General features: G+C 46.4%; 1 pseudogene; it reads left to right on the top strand.

Moving 5' to 3' along the window:
* The first annotated feature begins 740 nt into the window (after positions 1-740).
* On the top strand, positions 741-6,654 carry Ssbp2-ps1 (single-stranded DNA binding protein 2, pseudogene 1; annotated as a pseudogene).
* The last annotated feature ends 13,619 nt before the right edge of the window (positions 6,655-20,273 follow it).

Below are 20,273 nucleotides of genomic sequence, written 5' to 3'. Positions count from 1 at the left end.
AGGGCAAAAAGCAGCCACATACGAATATTCTCTGAAGCCTCTTGAGCCAGTCCCCCACAGTTCATCATCTCAGCACCACTGTTTTCTGTGCTCCTTCCGGTATTGCCGAGTAAGCCTCACTTATGGCATTCAACTGCTTTATAAATCCAAAGTCCATATTACTAAAAAACAAAAAGAAAAAAGAAAAAGCATGGACGGCCTATTACAGCAGTGCTTCTGTTGCTGTGAAGAAACAACAGCTACATCAACTCTTACAAAGGAAAACATTTAGGTAGGGCTGGCTTACAGTTTCGGAAGTTTGGTCCATTATCATGGTGGGGAGACACTGGGCCCAGCTTAGGCTTTTGAAACCTCAAAGCCCAACCCCAGGGATATCCTTCCTTTAACAAGGTCACACCTCCTAGTCTTTCTCAAACAGTTCCTCTCACTAATGACAAAATATTTAAATATATGAGCCTATGGCGGTCATTCTTCATTCTTATTTAAACCACTACCACCAAAAAAACAAAACAAAACAAAACAAAAAAAACCAACTTGCCATGCAATCCTGACAACCTGAATTCAAACTCTAGAACCTACCTATATAAAAGGTGGATGGAGCGGGGTTGGGGATTTGGCTTAGTGATAGAGCGCTTACCTAGGAAGCGCAAGGTCCTGGGTTCGGTCCCCAGCAAGGTCCTGGGTTCGGTCCCCAGCACCGGATTAAAAAAAAAAAAAAAAAAAAAAAGAGTAAAAGGTGGATGGAGAACCTGTGGGATGATGTCACAGGTGAGGCAGGTACAGGATAGAAGGAGGCCTGTCATTGGACGAGAAGGAAGGATGGGCGGGAGAAAAGTTTGAAGGAAGAGGAGGAGACTGGACCAGGAAAGGAAGAAGAGACAGGAGGGAGAGGGAGAGAAGCCGTGGCAGGAGAATATGGCTGGTGACATTAAGATTCCATATTGTACCTTTAGGAATGTTTTTAAGGGATGGATGTATATTGGGCTTTGTATGTTTAGGTGGGCAATTATATCTTATCAATTGGGTCAAGGGTTATTGTGTCATGTTCTTTCATGTGTAGATTTAACTGTAATGGAGTGTGCGCTGGCTGGTCTGGGCCGCCACAGAGTTGGGATGTGTGTCTCTGGCATGGAAACCTGCCTTGGGAACTAGATGGGTAGAGAGATTGCTGCCAGTCTCAGAGAGAGGCCTTTGGCAGTGTGATATAGGATGGGGCAGAGTGGGTGAGACACTTGCTGACTGAGAATTAAGATATCCAGCAGACATCTTGGGGCACTGCAGTGCTGAACCTAGTAAGGTAAAAGACAAACCTACTTTTTTAAATTTTTTTGGAGCTGAGGACCGAACCCAGGGCCTTGCGCTTGCTAGGCAAGCGCTCTACCACTGAGCTAAATCCCCAACCCCTATTTTTTATATTTTTACAACAACAAGAACCAGCTCCACAAAATGTTTTTCTACCACACGGGGCAGTAGTACAAACACATACACATAATAAATTTAAACTGAAATCCTATATAGCCAGGAATGGTGACATAGACGTTTAGTCTCAAGAGACAGAAGCAGGCAGATCTTGAATTTTCGGCCAGCCTGAACTAAATAGTAAATTCCAGGCCAGCTACAGCTGAACAGTGAGAACTTGTCTCAAATGAACAACAATCAGAAAATAGTCGTAACTCACCCAGGAGGTCCTTACATAAGTCCACGAGTCTTAACAATTCACTACCCTACTCCCCTCATCAAATTGCTGTAATAGGGGTGTAAGTGTCTTTAGTGCTCCAGTTGAATGTCAGAAAAACTCAGAATGGGCAGAAAGGCCATTGCTGTAGCACGTCAGGTCTTGCTTCAGGAAAGGCTGAAGAACTGAGGTTCCTCTCAACTCCTGCCAGAGTACAATGGGCCTGAGGTCCTGCCACCAGGCACAACACAAGTCAGTGCCCTGCATTAGATAGGAGTAGTGGGCAAATATGCTAAGTACGTCTAGGCTAGACTGCTCAGAAAGCTGTGACTTCATGAGGAGGCCCTGAAGCATGGTGAGGCGTAACACAGGCCATGTAAGGTGGTGAGCAGGCTGCAGGCAGGGGTGAAAATAGCCATGGAGGACTTGGATGGGGGTCCCTGATGGTCTGAAGGGGACTGTGTTGAGCTGAGACCTTGTAGAGGGTTGAAGAGTACACATTTATCCATAATATTCTGGGAAGTAAAAGGAGAGGCAGCGTGGAAGGCCAGGAGAAGGGGAGTTCTCTAAGAAATGTCACTGTTGGTGATACTTGTAGGTTGCTTTGAGGGTGACATGACTCCAAGTGATTTTTTTTCTTTCGTTTTTGTTTTGTTTTGTTTTCAAGACAAAGTTTCTCTGAGTAACAGCCCTGGCTATCCTGGAACTGGTTTTGTAAACCAGGCTAGCTTAGAACTTTCAAAGAGCCACCGGCCTCTACTTCCCCCTGCCCAACCCCCCAGTGATGGAATTAATGAAGTACTACCACCCCTGGCCTTTTTTAATAATGTACATTGGTGCTTTGTCTTCATGTATGTCTGTGTGAGTGTCAGGACCCCTGGAATGGAGTTACAGACAGTTGCAAGCTGCCATGTAGGTGCTAGGAATTGAACCTAGGTTTTCTAGAAACAGCCTGCACTCTTTAACTGCTGAGCCATCAGTCCTTGCCCCTGTGCCCAAATGATTCCTAAGAGAGAAAGTTATAACAGCAATGAATTTACTCTCCATGGCTGTGTGAAGATCTGAGGCTGGCACTAGGAGAGGTTAACAATTACAGTGAGAGCCTCAAGCATGAGGGGCAGGGGAAATCTGTTCATCATGCTTACTGTGCAAGGGAGGTGACCAGCAGGTCGAGGGCCAAGCTGCATCTTCACTATCGAAGTCTGGGAGCCTATATACCTCCTTTCATTCAAAGGTTGGAGCCACATCTTTAATCCCGACTCTGAGGAGGCAGAGGTAGGCAGATTTCTGCTGGCTCAAGGCCAGCTTGGTCTATAGCATGTTGAGTTCCAGGCCATCCAGAGCTACACAATAAAATCATCCCCCAAAAAGGGGGGTTGAGACTAGAGGAATGAGAAATGGCTCAACTGCTAGGAACACTTGTTGCTCTTGCCCAGGGCCAGGGTTAGGTTCCTAGCACCCACACAGGGGCTTATGATCATCTTTAACTCCAGTTTCCGGTGATCAGATGCCCTCTTCTAACACCCAGAGCACCGGGAATGCATGTGATGTCCATATGAACATGAAAACCGAACATGCAGACACATAAATATAAAGTGGGGGCATGGCTGGGCATAGTGACACACGCCTTTCATCCCAGCACATGGGAGGCAGAGGCAGGCAGAGTTCTGAGGGTTCAAGGCTAGCCTGTTCCACATAGGAAGTTTCAGAGTTATGTGATGAGACCTCCTTTCAAACAACAATAGCAAAAGTAGGGTATGGGTGGAGAGATGGCTCAACGGTTATGAGCCGGTGCTGTTCTTCCTGAGGACTCGAGTTTGGTGTGCAGCACCTATGTCAGACGGCTTGCAACCACTTGAAACCACAGCTCCAGATGGCTGGATGTCCTTTTCTGGCCTCAGCAGCACCTATACACACAATATGAAACATACAAATTTGTAAAAGTCCCACAGTCCTTAAAAGTTTCATCTCAAATAAATCTCTCTAAATTATCTGGTCTCTAAAACTTCAACATCTCTGGAAAACTAAAAAAAAAAAATCCTTAAAAGTTCAAAGTCAAAGTTTTTATAAAAATACAAACTAGGTCGACTATTTTCTTAATCCAGAAGAAAGAACCAGAGTACAACCACAATCAAATTCAAACAAAACCAAACCTCGGTCAAGAGTTCAGTGCTTGACGTCTGGGACCCACACGTGATCCTCTGGGCTCTGAAGGGCCTGAGCAGCTAGCGCTACCTCTCGGGCCTGCCATGTGCAGCGCACCGGCTCCATTCCATGCCTGTTGTCCTTGGTGACCATCCCAGGGTACCAGCATCTCAAAAACGCCAGGGTTATCTGGTGCAACTGGCCTGTACTTTTATCAAAAGCCTCTCCTACACTCTCTTCAAGGACTCCAGCCGCACAGTGCCAGCCACGACTGCTCTCCATGACTCCTTCATGCCTTCAAAACCAATGCTACCTTGGAGACTCTTACACATTGTGAGCCTTGGCTGCCTCTGGACACTTCCCAGAAGATTCTGCCTCAGTGATGTTGGTCTCTCGTTAATCATAACTGACTCTCCACTCCCAAATGACCACCATCCATTGTCCCAGAAAAGCAAAGGTTTTATTCCAGTGGTGCTGGTCTCTTGTTAATCACAGCAGATTCTTAGGTTCCCACTGGCCAGAACCACAAATCTTTAATTCAAAATATCACTTGTCAACCGCCCATCATCTGCACTGCTCTCAGCATTGTCTTTTAAGTTTCTGCAACAGCTCATTGTGTTCTGAACACTTAATGGTTTTTCCAGAAGTCTTTCCACAGGCCTCCCTCAAACATAATCAGGTCTATCACAGCAGGACACCACAATTCTGGTACCAGATTCTGTTACTGCGGTAAAGCACCATTATTGCAAGCCAACACAGCTTTGGGCATCAGAAGGCCCTGAAAAGGTAATGGTAGACAGAGACACAGGACTCTGGGTTCATGTCAAGAATGAGCAAGGGGAGGCTATGATGGTTTGACTCGTGGAGTGAAAATGGGGAGCTTCTCTTTGCCCAAGCATGTACAGCAAACATGCTTGAAACATTCAATAGCCAGGCCTGGGAGACGTTAGCACTGTACATGGAGGAGCTCAGAAATTGGCCCGTATGTTTTAATCAGAGATAAGATGGGGGAAAACATCACTTTGGGGGAACCACCAGGATTCCTACATCCTTGGTGGTATGTATCTTAGCATCTCTATTACACAGCTCTAGAAATTGCTGTGAACATTCGAGCAGAGCAAAAGCCTTCTGTGACTATAGTGCTGTAGCAGCTCCCACCCCATGCTAGGAAACATGTGGAGCGGAGTTCTGCCTCTCCTCTTGGGGTGTCTGGGCACCTCTGTCACACTGGCTGGGACAGGACAGGGTGAAATAGTTCTGGTTTCCACCTCTCCTGGTGAGTGTCTGAATGAACACCTCCAGCATACTGGCTCAGAGAGGTCAGGGTAAAGTCCGGAATGGGTGGGGTCTGCAGCCTGCCTCTTTCCTCCGGAGTGTCAAGTGCAGCTACTTCCAGGCCAGGAAGAGGTGAAGTGGAGTCTGGGACAAGCAGTAGCTGGGTCTGGTTGCAGGGGGTGGGGGTGGGGGTGGGGGTGGGGTATTATGACTCCTTTACATGAAGAAGGCTTTCTCTGATGTTTCTTTAATGAAGCAACTCTCTGAGACAGTCTTGACTTGTTCATATTTCTTTATCGGGGGTAGGTTTGAATATATACCCTTTATTCGGGGTAAACCAAGGGTTATATAGTTCTGGGGAGAGGCATAAGAATAGCCAGGGTGGGAAAGTCATTGGCTGAAGACTAAGGCTATTAAGATGCCTCATTAGCATGAAGAGGTTTTTACCTGGCTAGATTTCCAAGTTAAGAGCTCTGAGGCAGGCATGGAAACAAGCAGAGAGTTAAGCCCACCCATGCTGGTCTCAAGTTTTTGAGATTTCCGGGGTTTGAGCATACTCCACCTTACCAGCTCTCTGCCAGTTCCTCTGGCGATATGGTCCACATGCCCTATAGAAACAAGCCCCAGAAGATGGCATACCAAGAGGTCTGAAAGGACAACATAAACCCCATTTGTCTCCCTTTAAGGACCAGGCCTGATTTTGAAAAGAAGGCCATAAGGCACCAGCTCCAGGAACAGACCATAAAATCCAGAAACAGGGTCATAACCCTCTCCCAAAGAATAGCCTGGGGGTAACCACAAAAATGGGGAAATATCTTATCTCAGAATGGACCATCTGTGCTGGGCAGTCCTATCTCATTCCACGGTTAAACATTCATGACATAGGAATGCAGACCACTGGCCACCTGTGACCCCCCCCAGCACCCACCAATGAAATTTTAGATTACCTAACCCTTCTAGAGAGTTCCTCCAAGTCCCTAGAAGAAGGCCTATACGCCTTTGGGGTTGCCATTTTGGAAAATGGTTGACCCCACATGCTTGTTATTTCTGCATACTCTTTGTCTCTGCATAATGAACTGGGGTCTTCCTTCAGTGGTTTTCAGACCCTTATGGGTCCTGTGCCACCAGGACTCTTTCAGCCTTTTATGTCACCTTGGTATCCTGGAGGTCCAAAGCCCTTTTTGGAGGGTACCTGATTAAGTACTTGGAGGTGTCCCAGGAAATCAACCATTACTCCTCAGCAGAATGGACCCACACAACAATAAGGACATTCAAGCATGTGTGGACAAATGCAGAGAATGACTCCTCCTCCTCCAAGAGGAATGGTGCCTTCCAGATTTCAGAATTATAGAGACACAATGAGACCCCTACTGAATACTTCAGGTGACACTGGAGTGCATGGAGTGAACATGGGTCCAGATGGTGGTACACCTTGGCCAAATCCTACAAATGCCAGTTTAATATCACATTCCTCAGTGTCTCCTGGGGATTAAATAGGTATTCTAGGATACAGAGGGCCATCAAACCTAGTACAGAAGAATCGACCAACTCTACGATAACATGTACATTTTAATGCAGTACCTCCTGGGCCTAACAGATCTAGTTTTCCAATGAGCCCTGGGTGAGCTTGCCCCATGAGTCTTAAGAGGAATATAGTCTTATCCACATGAATGGTTGTGGGACAATGAAAGGCACCCTGGTTCCCTGTTGAGGAGGCTTGAATCCCAGAGACCCTGAAGGGGTGGTAAGCATTTTGCCTGACTCCCAGGAAACCAGGCCGGCCACTAGCCCGTAGTCCTCCATAGATTTGTGACCATCAGTTACATAAGGGCAGTGACCCAAGCCCCTTCACAGGTAGAAGACATAATCACAGGTCATGTAGGCTCAAGACAGATCTCCATTATAATGAGGTACCTAAAGGCCTGGAGGCTTAGCCAAGGAAACTTTCCTTCCCAGACACTCCTCCCTGCAAAACGTACTTAATCTCAGCTCCACCCTGAGAAGTGGGGTACGGTTTTACTCATCCACTTTCCACCATGTTTTAAATAAATGCCTTACCACTGACTGTCTCTTTTCAGGAGCCGCATCTAATCTCCCGAAGAAAGTCTCCCTGCGCTCCCAGGAGCAGCAGCCCAAGCTCAAGCCAAGGACTCGCCCCTCAGGACTAATCCGAGCTTCCCCCTCTTTTCCCCTTAGCCCTGGACTAGATCCAGCCCCGCGGGGCCCCCATCCCGTTCTCAGCTCTTCCCCAGCAGCCCAGCGGCACCTGGATGCCCAAAAGCCTGAGAACCAGATGGCCCCAGCCTCCTTGCAGGACCGGGAGCCCCAAACCAGCTCCAGCTGTGTCCCGCTCTCAGACTGTGCTTTCCCACCCATGGCGCGGTGTCCTGTGGCTGCCCTATAAGCAAGCAGCCGCGGTCAATTTCCCCACATCCGGCCTCCCCAGCAGCCTGAGCCCAGTGGTGGAGTAGACGCAGGACCCCACCATTAATTCTACAAATGGTATAGTGACAATTCTGGAATTTTGATTTCAGAGAGAGAGAGAGAGAGAGAGAGAGAGAGAGAGAGAGAGAGAGAGAGAGAGAGAGAGAGAGAGAGAGAGAGAGAGAGAGAGAGAGAGAGAGAGAGAGAGAGAGAGAGAGAGAGAGAGAGAGAGAGAGAGAGAGAGAGAGAGAGAGAGAGAGAGAGAGAGAGAGAGAGAGAGAGAGAGAGAGAGAGAGAGAGAGAGAGAGAGAGAGAGAGAGAGAGAGAGAGAGAGAGAAACTAAGAATATGATTTCGTTTTAGTCCCAAGTGTGGGGATATGGGGCTGCTTTGGATTGTCTGCAACAGCTGACAATGGTTTGCCTCACGCTTTAGCAGAGGCATGGTTTTGCCAGCTGCAGATAGTTTCTGCAATTGTGTGACATTTGGAATTCTGGGAACTTTTCAGAGGGTGTATAAGTGTGAGGGCCCTGAGAGGTGGGGTTGGTAGTTGTTGGTCGTTCGGGGGCATTGGTTGTGGTTTGTTAGTGCTCAAAGAAGAAATAAAAAAAAAAATAGGTTCAGATCTCTCTCTCTCCCCCTCTATCCTTCTTTCTAGTAATAGGATGTGAAGTGGGGGAGGATAAAGGGTGGGAAAAAAGAACCCATGAAGTAGAAAAGACAAACTACTAAAGAATGGCTCTTTATTTTTCTTTTTTTCGGGGCTGGGGACCGAATCCAGGACCTTGTGCTTCCTAGGCAAGTGCTCTACCACTGAGCCAAATCCCCAACCCCAATGGCTCTTTAGATTCGGGAGTATGGGCAGTATGTCCAAAAATTCCCCCAATCATATGAGCCTAAGGTATAATAGTAAAATGGGGGAGTTTTTTTCAAACATAATATTTTTTTATGGATTATTTAGGGATTTCACATAATGCATCCTGATCCCATTCGCTTCCCGGTCCTCCAAGGTAGCCCCAGCCCCACCCCTTATGACCTCTTCATCCAAAAAAACAGGTCCAATTTGTGTTGGCTTTATAGTCATTGGATCATGGTTAAATTCTCAGCCCCTTAGAGAAAACATCGTCCTTCCCCACCCTGACCCCCACAAGAAGCCGTCAGTTGTATAATTCATCTTTATCACAGTTTTCCAGAATTCTCTTCAATGGCCTCCTTCTAGGCTGTTGCTTTGTGAGGTGGAGTAAGAGTTGTCGCAGAAGCCTGTTATGTCTTTTTTCCTCAACTGTTGAGTGTGTGATTGATGCCACAGCAAAAGAAGCTTCCTTGTCCTTTAGTCAGTGGGAACACAGATCATGGACTTCCGCATGGTTTCTGTGACAGCACAGAACATGACTTCTGATGTCAGCACATACCACAGACCTCAACATGGTCTCTGGTGGCAGGATGGACCACAAACATCAACATAGCCCTCTGCCACAGCATAGGCCATGAACACCACCATAGCCCTCAGTAGCAGCATGGACCATGGACACCAACATGACCCCCTGTGGCAGTATGGCCCACAGACATCTACATTGATTCAAGTGGTAACACAGGCCATAGACATCCACATGGTCTTTGGTGATAACCATGGACATCAACATGGCCTCTGGTGGTAGCACAGACTACAGACATCAACATGACCCTTGGCCACAGCACAGACACTGGTCCTTAGTGGCAGCAACAGCCATGGTTATGGACGTGGCTTTCGGCAACAGCACAGACCACAGACATCCACAGTGGTAACATGGACATGAACGTCAACCCATAGGTTGTAGCAGGACCATAGACTGTACCTTTAATATTCTTCAAAGCCTATTTTTAATGATAGTTCTTAAACACTTTCACATCCTTGTAGCCCACTACCCATCAAAGGTAGTGGAAAAGAAAGGATGTGGGGGAAGCAGACCTGATTAGAAAGGTTCTTTGGAGCAACTCCCATCTGTGTTGTCTGGAAATGGGAAGTTCAGTTCACAGGTCAGCAGGCAGCAGCAGCTGAATCCACACTCAAACACTTCACGGATACACCAATAGTCGTTTGGTTGAGTTGGGTTACAAGAATGGTGATACAGGGGTTGGGGATTTAGCTCAGTGGTAGAGCGCTTGCCTAGGAAGTGCAAGGCCCTGGGTTCGGTCCCCAGCTCCGAAAAAAAGAACCAAAAAAAAAAAAAATGGTAATACAACCTAGCAGAGACAGTCAGGCCTCGGCCTCAGTACCAGTCAGCAGGAGGAACCAGGTCAACAGGAACTCAAGGAGAAGTTTTTGGCTATGCCTCTGTCATTGAAGTGAAGATCAGCAGAGCCAACAAGCATTGGACAGCAAACTCTATAAGCAAGCCAGGCTCAGCCTCTGTCACTGTCCATTGAGTCCTTTCTATACACCCGCCAAACACCATGTATCCCCCATGGGTCTTGCCTCAGCACGTGTGTCCAATCAGTCCAAGTCCACAGATGTGACAAGAAACTGCAGGGCTGGAGAGATGGTTCAGTGGTTAAAAGCACTGACTGCTCTTCTCAGAGGCCCTGAGTTCAAATCCCAGCAACTACATGGTGGCTCACAACCATCTGTAATGAGATCTGATGCCCTCTTCTGGTGTGTCCGAAGACAGCTACAGTGTACTTACATGTAATGAATAAAATAAATCTTTTTTTTTTTTAAAAGAAAGAAACTGCAGCACCCCAACAGAAGTTTTTCGGTGCATTTCTCTCCATGGAGTTGCAACAAATGGAGCTCAACTAAGCAATGTGAGGCAGACCAATACATGTGTGTCATTAGTGAAGAATCACACATCCTTTCACGTGCTTGCTTCAGCAGAAATCCTCTCCTGTGTCTGCTTCAGCTAAACATTCCGTCATGAGTCTGCCTTAATCTTTCACCTGTATCCACTTCAGCTAAATGCTTCCTTCGTGTTTGCCCCAGCAAAACACCATTCAAAACAACTGACTTTCTAAATAACCCTTAAGTTTCCAATTCAACAGACCCAAACATAGTCCTCAGTGGTAGCATGGACCAGGGTCATAAACATGGCCTCAGGTGGTTGCAAAAGCCACTCATATCAAGATGGCCCCCATTGGCCACATGGCCCAAGGACATTTACATGGATTGAGAGTTGGCAGAGACCACAAACATCCACATGACCTTTGGTAATAGCACAGGTCATGAATATCAACATGACCTCTGGTTGCAGCAGAACCATGGGTCTCAATCTAGACCTTGGCAGCAGCATGGACCACAGACATCAACTTATCACCTGTACTCAATTAGCTGTGCCGGCCACACACACCAACATGGTCTCCAGTAGTTGTTGCAGGATATTTGATCACACTGTGAACGCTAAGATTGTGTTTACTGAGAAAACCTGTTTCTAGTATGGCTTAGTCCATAGCTCACAGCTTTTTTTTTTTTCTTTTTCTTTTTCTTTTTGGAGCTGGGGACCGAACCCAGGGCCTTGCACTTGCTAGGCAAGTGCTCTACCACTGAGCTAAATCCCCAACCCCCATAGCTCACAGCTTTAATCCTTCTAGATGGAACACAGACCTTACTACACACCTTTAGTCCCAAACAACAAAGGTAAAGTTAGTTTGTAGAAGGAAGCACCGATGTTTCAAAGGGATGCATAATTAAATGGCAGACAAAGTGATGAATCAGAGAAAGATTAGACAGGATAAGATACGCCAACTCTCACTAGAAGAGAGAAGACAAGGAAGCTACTTAGCGGTGCACGGAGAGAGGAGGCCGTTTTACCAGAAGAGTTTTACAGAGACAGGTGGAAAAGGTAACGAGCTAAACACAAGTGAAGATGGAATGGGCCAGAGAATTAGGACAAATTGCTATGGTTCGTTTGAGGTCAAGCAGAGAAATTCACAAGAGACAGAGAGAGAAAAGGCAGATTGAATCAGTCTGTTTGGAGAGAAGTTTGAGTCAGAGCAGCTGAGTTGAATCAACCAGCAAGGACTAGGAAGGGGTGAACTTATTCAGCACTAAGTCTCTGAGGCTGAACACATTCAAGTCCTAGATAAGATTTTGCAGAGGCTAGAAGTTTCCAGGACTAGGACTAGGTTAGCAGACTGAGACAGTAAGCTTTGGAGACAAATACATCAGGCAAAGAAAAGCAACTTTTACAAGTAATAGCTTAGGCCTCAGACATCAACTTGTCCTCCAGACAACTGATATCCACATAAAACCCAGGCTTCAACTCAGCATAAAACAACACAGATCACAAATATCAATATGGCCTCCATTGGGCATCCATGAGGTCTTTTAAGGAGATCCAGTCTAGAACATGAGCCATTCTTCATCTTGGACATCCTGTCTTTGCTCAGAGCCAGGGCGATCGATAGTGTCTGAGTCTACACAAGCTCCCGGCTACTACTCTCTGCTCTGCTGGCCCTACTTGGTAACAATTTGTTCCCTTGTCCACTACAGCCTTGTCTCATGTTATGTCTCTAGTTCCATTCCTCTCCACCATTCACGAATCTTTCCCATCCCTCCATCACATATTTGTTCAACTTAATGGCGTTGGGAACTGCAGTGTGTCACACAGGATTTTTCCCCCAGCATCTTTATTTTAAAGATTAATTTTATGTATACGGGTACACTGCCGCTTATACACCAGAAGAGGGCATCAGATCCCATGACTGATGGTAACATTTTTAACTAGCTCATTGGTAAATTGAGCTGTTTGTACTTCTGTTTGAGAACCAATGTTCCTTTGGTAGACTCAATTATGATTCCAGTAACTATTAGAATAGTGGTAATTATAAACCTATAATCCTATAAACCAATGGCTCTCAACCTGTGCGATGGTTCAGGAGTTAAGAGCACTGACTGCTCTTCCAGAGGTCCTGAGTTCAATTCCCAGCAACCACACGGTGGCTCACAACCATCTATAATGGGATCTGATGTCTGGTGTGTCTGAAGGCAGCTACAGTGTACTCACATATAATAAATAAATAAGTCTTTAAAAAAATTTAAATCTCTGAATCTTTATATTCATTAAACTTTTTATTTTATTTTTTCTTCTTAATGCCATGAGACAGAGCAATGAGAGCAGTCATCGGAAAGGTAAATCTTTTTTATTACAATGCTGTAAGGGGGTTGGAAAAACAAACTTTTGGTCAGTGACAACAGCGTGGTAGTTTTGATTCTGCTTTTTCACTGAAACTTGATTGTGAATTTACCTATCTCAGTAGGAAGCCTATTCATGCTGGGAAAAGGCAAGGCCTGACTTTTATGTTTGAAACATTTAGAGGCCTTGTCAGATTTTGTATTTTCACTGAAGGAAATAAAATGGTAGCAATCTCTTTATTGTCCTGTGTTTTTATAGCTTATTGTCGAAAATTGCCAAAGTCCATAAAGGTCTTTGCAGGGTTTTGTTTGGAAGAAGCCCCTAAGTGTATCTTAAAGTCAGGAACTTTTATTTATTTTTACGTATTTACTTAAAGCCCTGAGGCAGTTGGTGAGCTCCACTGTTCTTGTTTTTTAATAAATAACTGAGGGCTAGAAGGTTATTGAGCCTCGGTTTTGAAGCTTTTTTAAATTTAAAAGTCTCAGGTTATTAATCTTTGAAAGTTTTTAAATTTATAGTATCAGCGAGCAGCATACCCATCCTTTGTACCCAAAGATGAAAGCAAGCTTTCTTTTAACTGTAGACGGGCTTGCCAGGCAGCCTCTTGGGAGCAGCTGGTGGTGGAAGCCTGTTGGCTGCTGCTGTGGAAGGTGGAAGGGCTGCTGAATTGTCTGACAAGACAAGAACATCAGCCATAGAACGGCAAGGAACGGAACAACAGGAATTGCGCACGCGCGATATGCAAAGAGGTGAAAATTTACAAGCTTATTGTAAAGGAGATAACTTGTAATCTCTGGTCACTCCTGTGAAGTCTGATTTAGCCATTTCCTTAAAACGACCTTGTTTCACCCATTCTCTGGACTTTAAAAATATTTTGCCAGGCAGTGGTGGCGCATGCCTTTAATCCCTCGGGAAGCAGAGGCAGATGGATCTCTGAGTTCAAGGGCAGCCTGGTCTACAGATGTTTTCATTTTATAGTTCTTTCTATTCTGACAGTTCTCAGCATCTAATGTTACCTCTTCTGAGAACCACGGGTTATTCCCAGTAATAGTGTGTGTATATTGATCTAAATCATCTTTATTCTTTTTTTAATATACATTTTATTTATCTATTCATTTAACATATGTGAGCACACTACAGCTGTCTTCAGACACACCAGAAGAGGACATTGGATCCCCATTACAGGTGGTTGTGAGCCACCATGTGGTTGCTGGGATTTGAACTCAGGACCTCTGGAAGAGCAGACAGTACTCTTAACCACTGAGCCATCTCTCCAGCCCAATCATCTTTTTTTTTTTTTTTTTTTTCTTTTCTTTTTTTCGGAGCTGAGGACCGAACCCAGGGCCTTGCGCTTGCTAGGCAAGCGCTCTACCACTGAGCTAAATCCCCAACCCCAGCCCAATCATCTTTATTCTTAACTTCAACATATGATTAAGAAACTGGGCATGATGGCACACAACTTTAGTTCCAGCATTCAGGAGGTAGCGGCAAGACTTCCATGAATTCAGCTTGGTCTAAATAGGGAGCTCTAGGATAGCTAGGACTACATGGAGACACTCTGTTTCAAAAAGCAAAAACAAAAAACGTATGATTAAGAAAAGAGCCCTATGGGGTTGGGGATTTAGCTCAGTGGTAGAGCGCTTGCCTAGCATGCGCAAGGCCCTGAGTTCGGTCCCCAGCTCCGAAAAAAAAAGAAAAAAAAAAAAAAAAAAAAAAAAAGAAAAGAGCCCTACCTGGGCTGGAGCAATGGCTCAGTGGTTAAGAGCACTGACTGCTCTTCCAGAGGTCCTGAGTTCAAATCCCAGCAACCAAATGGTGGCTCACAAACATCTGTAATAGGATCTGATGCCCTCTTCTGGTGTATCTGAAGACAGATACAGTGTATTCATATACATAAAATTAAAAAAAATTTAAAAAAGAAAAGCAACGTGGGGCTTGGAGAGATGTCTCAGTGGTTAAAAGCAGTGACTGCTCTTCCAAAAGACACAGGTTTAATTCCCAGCACCCACATGGCAGCTCAAAACTGTCTATAACTCAGGTCTAGGGGATTCAATACCCTCACACAGACATACATAAAATAAAAATTAATAAATCTTTTTTTAAAGTAAAGAGATGGTGTTTCCAAACACTTTGAATTCCCCATGTTCTCAAGTAGTTACCCGTGTGTGTGTGTGTGTGTGTGTGTGTGTGTGTGTGTGTGTGTGTACCCTGGTAATATATGGAAACATTCTTTTCCCTTGATCCATCAGTTTAGCTCAGGTCATCTTGGGCCAATGTGGAAAACAAGGATTGATTTAAGAAGGGCCACTTCTTTTTTTTTTTAAGCTAATTTTTTTAAAGATTTATTCATTTATTATATAAGCACACTGTCGCTGTCTTCAGACACACCAGAAGAGGGCATCAGATCTCATTACAGATGGTTGTGAGCCACCATGTGGTTGCTGGGATTTGAACTCATAACCTCTGGAAGGGCAGTCAGTGCTCTTAACCGCTGAGCCATCTCTCCAGCCCAAGAAGGGCCACTTCTTGCTCCTAGGGTTGTCCACACCCTCCTCCTTAGGAGATTGCAACATCTGTACATCAGAGAAGCAGTCAAGTGAAATGGGAGAAGTTTTTCTATAGGCCCAAGAGAATATCTGAGCTTTTGGGTTGGTGGAAGCTGGTGGTTTGCTCAGTTAACAGATTCTAAGAGGTTTTTATCTATTAGTCACGAGATTTTAGTTTCCAAAAAGAAGTGGGCAAGGGATGTCTGTTCCAGAGGACTACGAGTAGCCCAAGATAACCCAATTAGTTTCTAGGCCTACAACATTCCAATCTCTTCACAAGGCTGCAATTCTCATCAGTTTTTGCAGACACAGCGTCTTCAGATCTCGTTCATAGGTACCACTTCTCTTGGCCATTGCTGCAGTGAGCCACACAGGGACCTGGGAAGGAGAGCAATGGCAGACAGAGACACAGGACTCTGGCTTTACCTCAGGAATTAACAATTTTTATATTTCCCATCCCTGTGGAGGGTGTCGTCCAGGTTCTTCCTAGCTTGCCCAGTCTCCCTGCTAGTTTCTTAAGGCCACGAGGAATGAAGGAGCTCGGTTGTGCTAAGGACCCTAGTGAGAAGGCCACGTGGGGCTTCTGAGAAACATTGGAGATGGTTCCACACGTTTCCACATTGTACTCTTATCCTCTGGGGTTGGGACAGGGGTCCAAGGATGTTGGATAAGAGGAGGTATCAGTGGAACCATGCTGAAGTCTCCATCTGCTCAGACACTATTGCAGCAACAGTGCCAGCTCCCTTACTCCTTGCTTCTAGAGACAGCTGTAGACAGCTGTAGAATGCTGGGATAAAGGAAGGTCCAGAGAAGTGAGTGACTGCTTGTGTATGGGTGTTGCTCTGCAGAACATACGGGCATGCTTTCCCTTAGAACAAGCGCTTCCAATAACGGCCAGAATTACAGCTTGCAGTTGAAGGTGGCTGTGCAACATGGCTGAGCACCAGACCCAGGGCTCAGAAGGAACTGAGGTATAGCGTCATCCAGGTGATCCCAGTGGATAAGAATTACAGGTCCCCAAGTCTATGCTGAGAATGAGGAAGCCCTAAGCTCAGTAGTAGGTAAGTCTGTGGGAGAATTTTCCTGATCCTTGATGTGGGAGGACTGTAGATGGCGCTGGTCCTCCCGTGGTCCTGAGTACCGTGAGAGAGCACACTGAGACGCCATAGGGAGTAAGCCTGTGAGCAGCATCCCTCCATGGTCTGTGCTTCTGTTCTTACCAGAAGTCAGGTTCTTGCCTTGACTTCCCTTCATAATTACTGTACCCATAATGTAAACTGAAATAAACCCTTTTCTCCCCAAGTTGCTTTTGGTCATGGTGTTTGATCACAGAAATAAGACGCCACGTTGTCAACTTCAAATCCAGGCCTCTGATCCAGGGATCCGGAGCAGCTCCACCTGTACTCCCACTCATACCCTTCCTGACCCAAAACAGCTTTGGTAACCGTTTTTATTCAATGGTACCTATTTCTTTCCCAGGCACAGATTCTTTCTGCCCGCAGCTGTGAGTGGAAGCAGGTAAAACTGCAGTTCCTCAGAAGTCCCTAAGGACGACTTTTTCCCAAATAGAACTCAGGTACTAATCTTGCCCTTCCTTTTCTTTCCTAGGCACCTAAGACACTTGGGGTCTCTGTCCCACCCCAAGTATTCCCTTGCCTCTCCTTTTGTTTGACTCTGGTCTATCATCCATACCACCACACGATCAGTCCTCGCTTATCTCTAAATCAGCCCACGAGAGTGCCGGTGATGCATCTGTTTCTCATCCGTAAACCCCACAACCGATCAGGGGTCTCCAGCTCACTGCTCCGGTACTGTGAAGCCCTGGTAGTAGTGCTTTAGTGGGCTGCACCGCGGCTGACATCCTTAAGTTTTCTGGAGGAGGTGAACCTGGTTCAGAGCAGCAAGCCAGAGATGTGGCTGGGGGATGGGCCGCCGGATCCATGTAGGCTCAAGAGCCAATAGTGACCCTTTTAGGGCAAGTATCAGACATACCAACACCATTGTCGAGATTAATGTTCTGGTTGACTGCATCCTTAAACACGTGAGCCCCACAGCGCACCTCCAACTAATCAGAGTCCTCTTCCCTGTTCCACCCTACGAATCCACCTTTAGATTCACCTTTGCCTGTTGGTCCCTCCCTAAAAATGCCACCTTCCTTTCTGGGTTCTGCCTCCTCCCTGACCCAACTCCTGCACCCGTCCCTCTCATCCTCCCTTTGGGTCCCACTGATGCACCTCTCACTACTTAGGCCACGCCCACCTGACCCACCTTGCCTCCCTGAGCTTCTATCTATTCACCTGAATTTGCTGAATGTCAATCATTACCACAAGTAAGTAGGGAGGGAGCCAGCCACTGCTTCTGTCTGAGGCTAGTGCAGGAAGGCGTGCGTCCTGGGCCTGCAGTAGTTATCCAAGGCCAGAAGCTGTGACTGTGCAAACAGGTTGGGAGGGGCAGCACCAGCGCGCATAGGTGGACGGGTACTGGGTCCCAGTCACAGCTCCTGATCTGAGCAGTACCTGCGGACTCCAGCATCTTGGGGTCCTGGGAAGTCTCCACAGGGTCAGGACTGTGTGCTAGAAGAACCTGGAGCTACAGGAAGCAGAACCCCGGGGCGCCCCAGGTGCACTAGAGCCTCTCCCTGTGTTTTCTTGAAGGACTGTTTTACTGATCAACCATGACTAGAGCTGTGGAAAACATCCAGGATTCTGCTCCTCAGTCTGGATGGGCCTAGGTTCTAGCGGTGGAAAGCCCATTTGGAGATCCCAGTGTCCTGTCCTGGTTCCTGGTTCCCAGCTGAAATGGAGTTGGAGGACTGACAAGAGATTACATGTGAACCTGTGGGTGCCACAATTCCAGACGCTTTGTATGGTCCTGTGGTGTGACCTTATGGACAAGGATAGGCACAGTCTGAGACTGACTTGACCTGTACTTTAGCCCAGCTTCCTTGTGCCCTGCCTTAACCTTAACCACTTCAGGGTGGTCTGATTCAGGGTGGTCCTTGTCATGGACGACTCAGCATTGTCTTGGTTACAATGGATAAGGCTTTTGGAATGAAGGCCTATGTGATACGCTCATGTGACCAGGCATTCTCACATGACTGGACCTGCCAGTGACATGGGTGTGGCTCCACATGTATGCATCACTATATGACAGACTGCAAAGTCACTAGCTCATGAGACATAGAACCCTTCCCCATCACAGCTGGTCTGTGGCTTTGTGGTACCTTCAAGTGAACCCGGTTTGCTGTCTACTGGTGCTGGGGCAGGGGTGTGTGTAGGGGTTCCCAAAGCTGGACCCAGCTAGTACCTCCCTAAACCCCCTCCCTGCCCTAGCCAAAGGCACAGCTAGTTAGAACAGGAAGTATCTGGTCCTTGGGGTCAGAGGTGAGGACGCTGAAACTTGCCCAAGCTGAAGTGCCCTGGGTTCTTCTGGCCATACTCACTGGTAGTACAGGATTCCTGGGGCTAGTGGCAGAACCTGTGCCAGGCTGTGTCCTGCCTCGCCACTGGGGTGTGTAGACTGCCCCCAGCAAACCTTACTCAGGAGAGGCAAAATGCAGTGTGTAATGGGTTTCCTCAGTCCGTGTTTTCCAGGGTGGGAAACAACAGTCTGGGATGATTGCTGTGGTTCCCTGTCTCCTGAGTGCCCAGGTGCGGCTGTTGTTGGGAGTTGGGAATTGGGGTCCCTGATCCACACTTCCCCTCAGGGCATCCATGAGCCAGACAGGATGGGGAAGGCAAAGCTTGGGTCTGGGAAAGAAGGACCTGCCTGCTGGAGCAAATGGCTGGCAGCAGGGTCCAGCAGAGGAGGCGCCTTCCCCTCCACCCAGGTGGGAAGAGCCCCCCAGAGAAAAATAATGGGTGGAATCTTGCTGCTGACATCTTGGAACACACACAGCTCAATTCGCACGCTTCTTTGTTTAAATGCTTGTTCTTCTCCCTAACAGGAACACTTAAAACAATGTTCCTGCTTTTGAACCCAAAATTGTTCTAAAAATTCTCAATTTGTTTAAAAATTCTTTTCAGCTTCAAAAAATCATATTGGTTCCGCCTCCCGCAGGTTAAACCGACAACTATAATAACCATTGTTTAATCTTTAATTAATAGGGGCTGGGGATTTAGCTCAGTGGTAGAGCGCTTGCCTAGGAAGCGCAAGGCCCTGGGTTCGGTCCCCAGCTCCGAAAAAAAGAACCAAAAAAAAATCTTTAATTAATAAAATAATACTATCTACTTAAGGCAGTTTCTTTTTTACAGACAAGCTGTTACTGCATATCCCAAATACAAAATTACCACGGTATTTTCTTTCCCAACTACCTGAAGCAGATCAATTCCCAACTCTTCCCTCTGCTTTCCTTAATGCAACAGAAGTGACTTCCCACTTAAAGGGTTCCTTGCAGGACTAGAGTTCGATTAACACCCTTGCCTCTTTCCTAGGGCTATAGCAACAGACTACCAATGTGCTACCAATCAAACTGTTACCTGATCAGCTTGTGCATTACCCTAACTTCTGGTGTAAAAGAATGCATGTATATATATATGCACAGACATAACTGCACAGATGTGCCAGGGTTCTGCATCCCTTTTACGATCGATCATTCTATGAGCTTATCTCTACAAGAAAGGGAAGACAGCTTGGCTGCTGGGACCACAGCCGCCTTGCTCAGATGCACCAGTTGACTGGAGATTTTGCTAGGGTCTAGTGACTGCTAAATTTGGGGGGACTTGCAAAATATTGATGTTTATACACTCAAACTCTGTACAGATTTGATCTTCAGATTTCAATCCATTGAGCAATTAAGTTGGTTCAATAATCCTGGCCCCCACCCCTCACTATACCTCTGGCTTATGCTATGTTTTATTCTGATGCTTCCACTCTGCCCCATCCAAAATTTTAATTACAGATAACATAGGAGACAGTCACTCCAATGACACCTCTGCTTTACAAAAGCAAAAGAGTTATGGAGCAGTGGACCATGCCAGCAGACAGAAGAATGGGTAAGATTGAGTGAATCTCCAAATTGAGGACGGTAAGAGTGGAGCCAGCTGGCTGCCTGACTCTACCTTCTCTGGAACATGTAACCACAACACCCCACCGAGAGGCA

This window comes from Rattus norvegicus, chromosome 5 (assembly GCF_021556685.1).
Source record: "Rattus norvegicus strain SHRSP/BbbUtx chromosome 5, alternate assembly SHRSP_T2T, whole genome shotgun sequence".
NCBI lineage: Eukaryota > Metazoa > Chordata > Mammalia > Rodentia > Muridae > Rattus > Rattus norvegicus.
The sequence above is the reverse complement of the archived record's forward strand: the minus strand, read 5'-3'. Positions and strand labels throughout refer to the sequence as shown.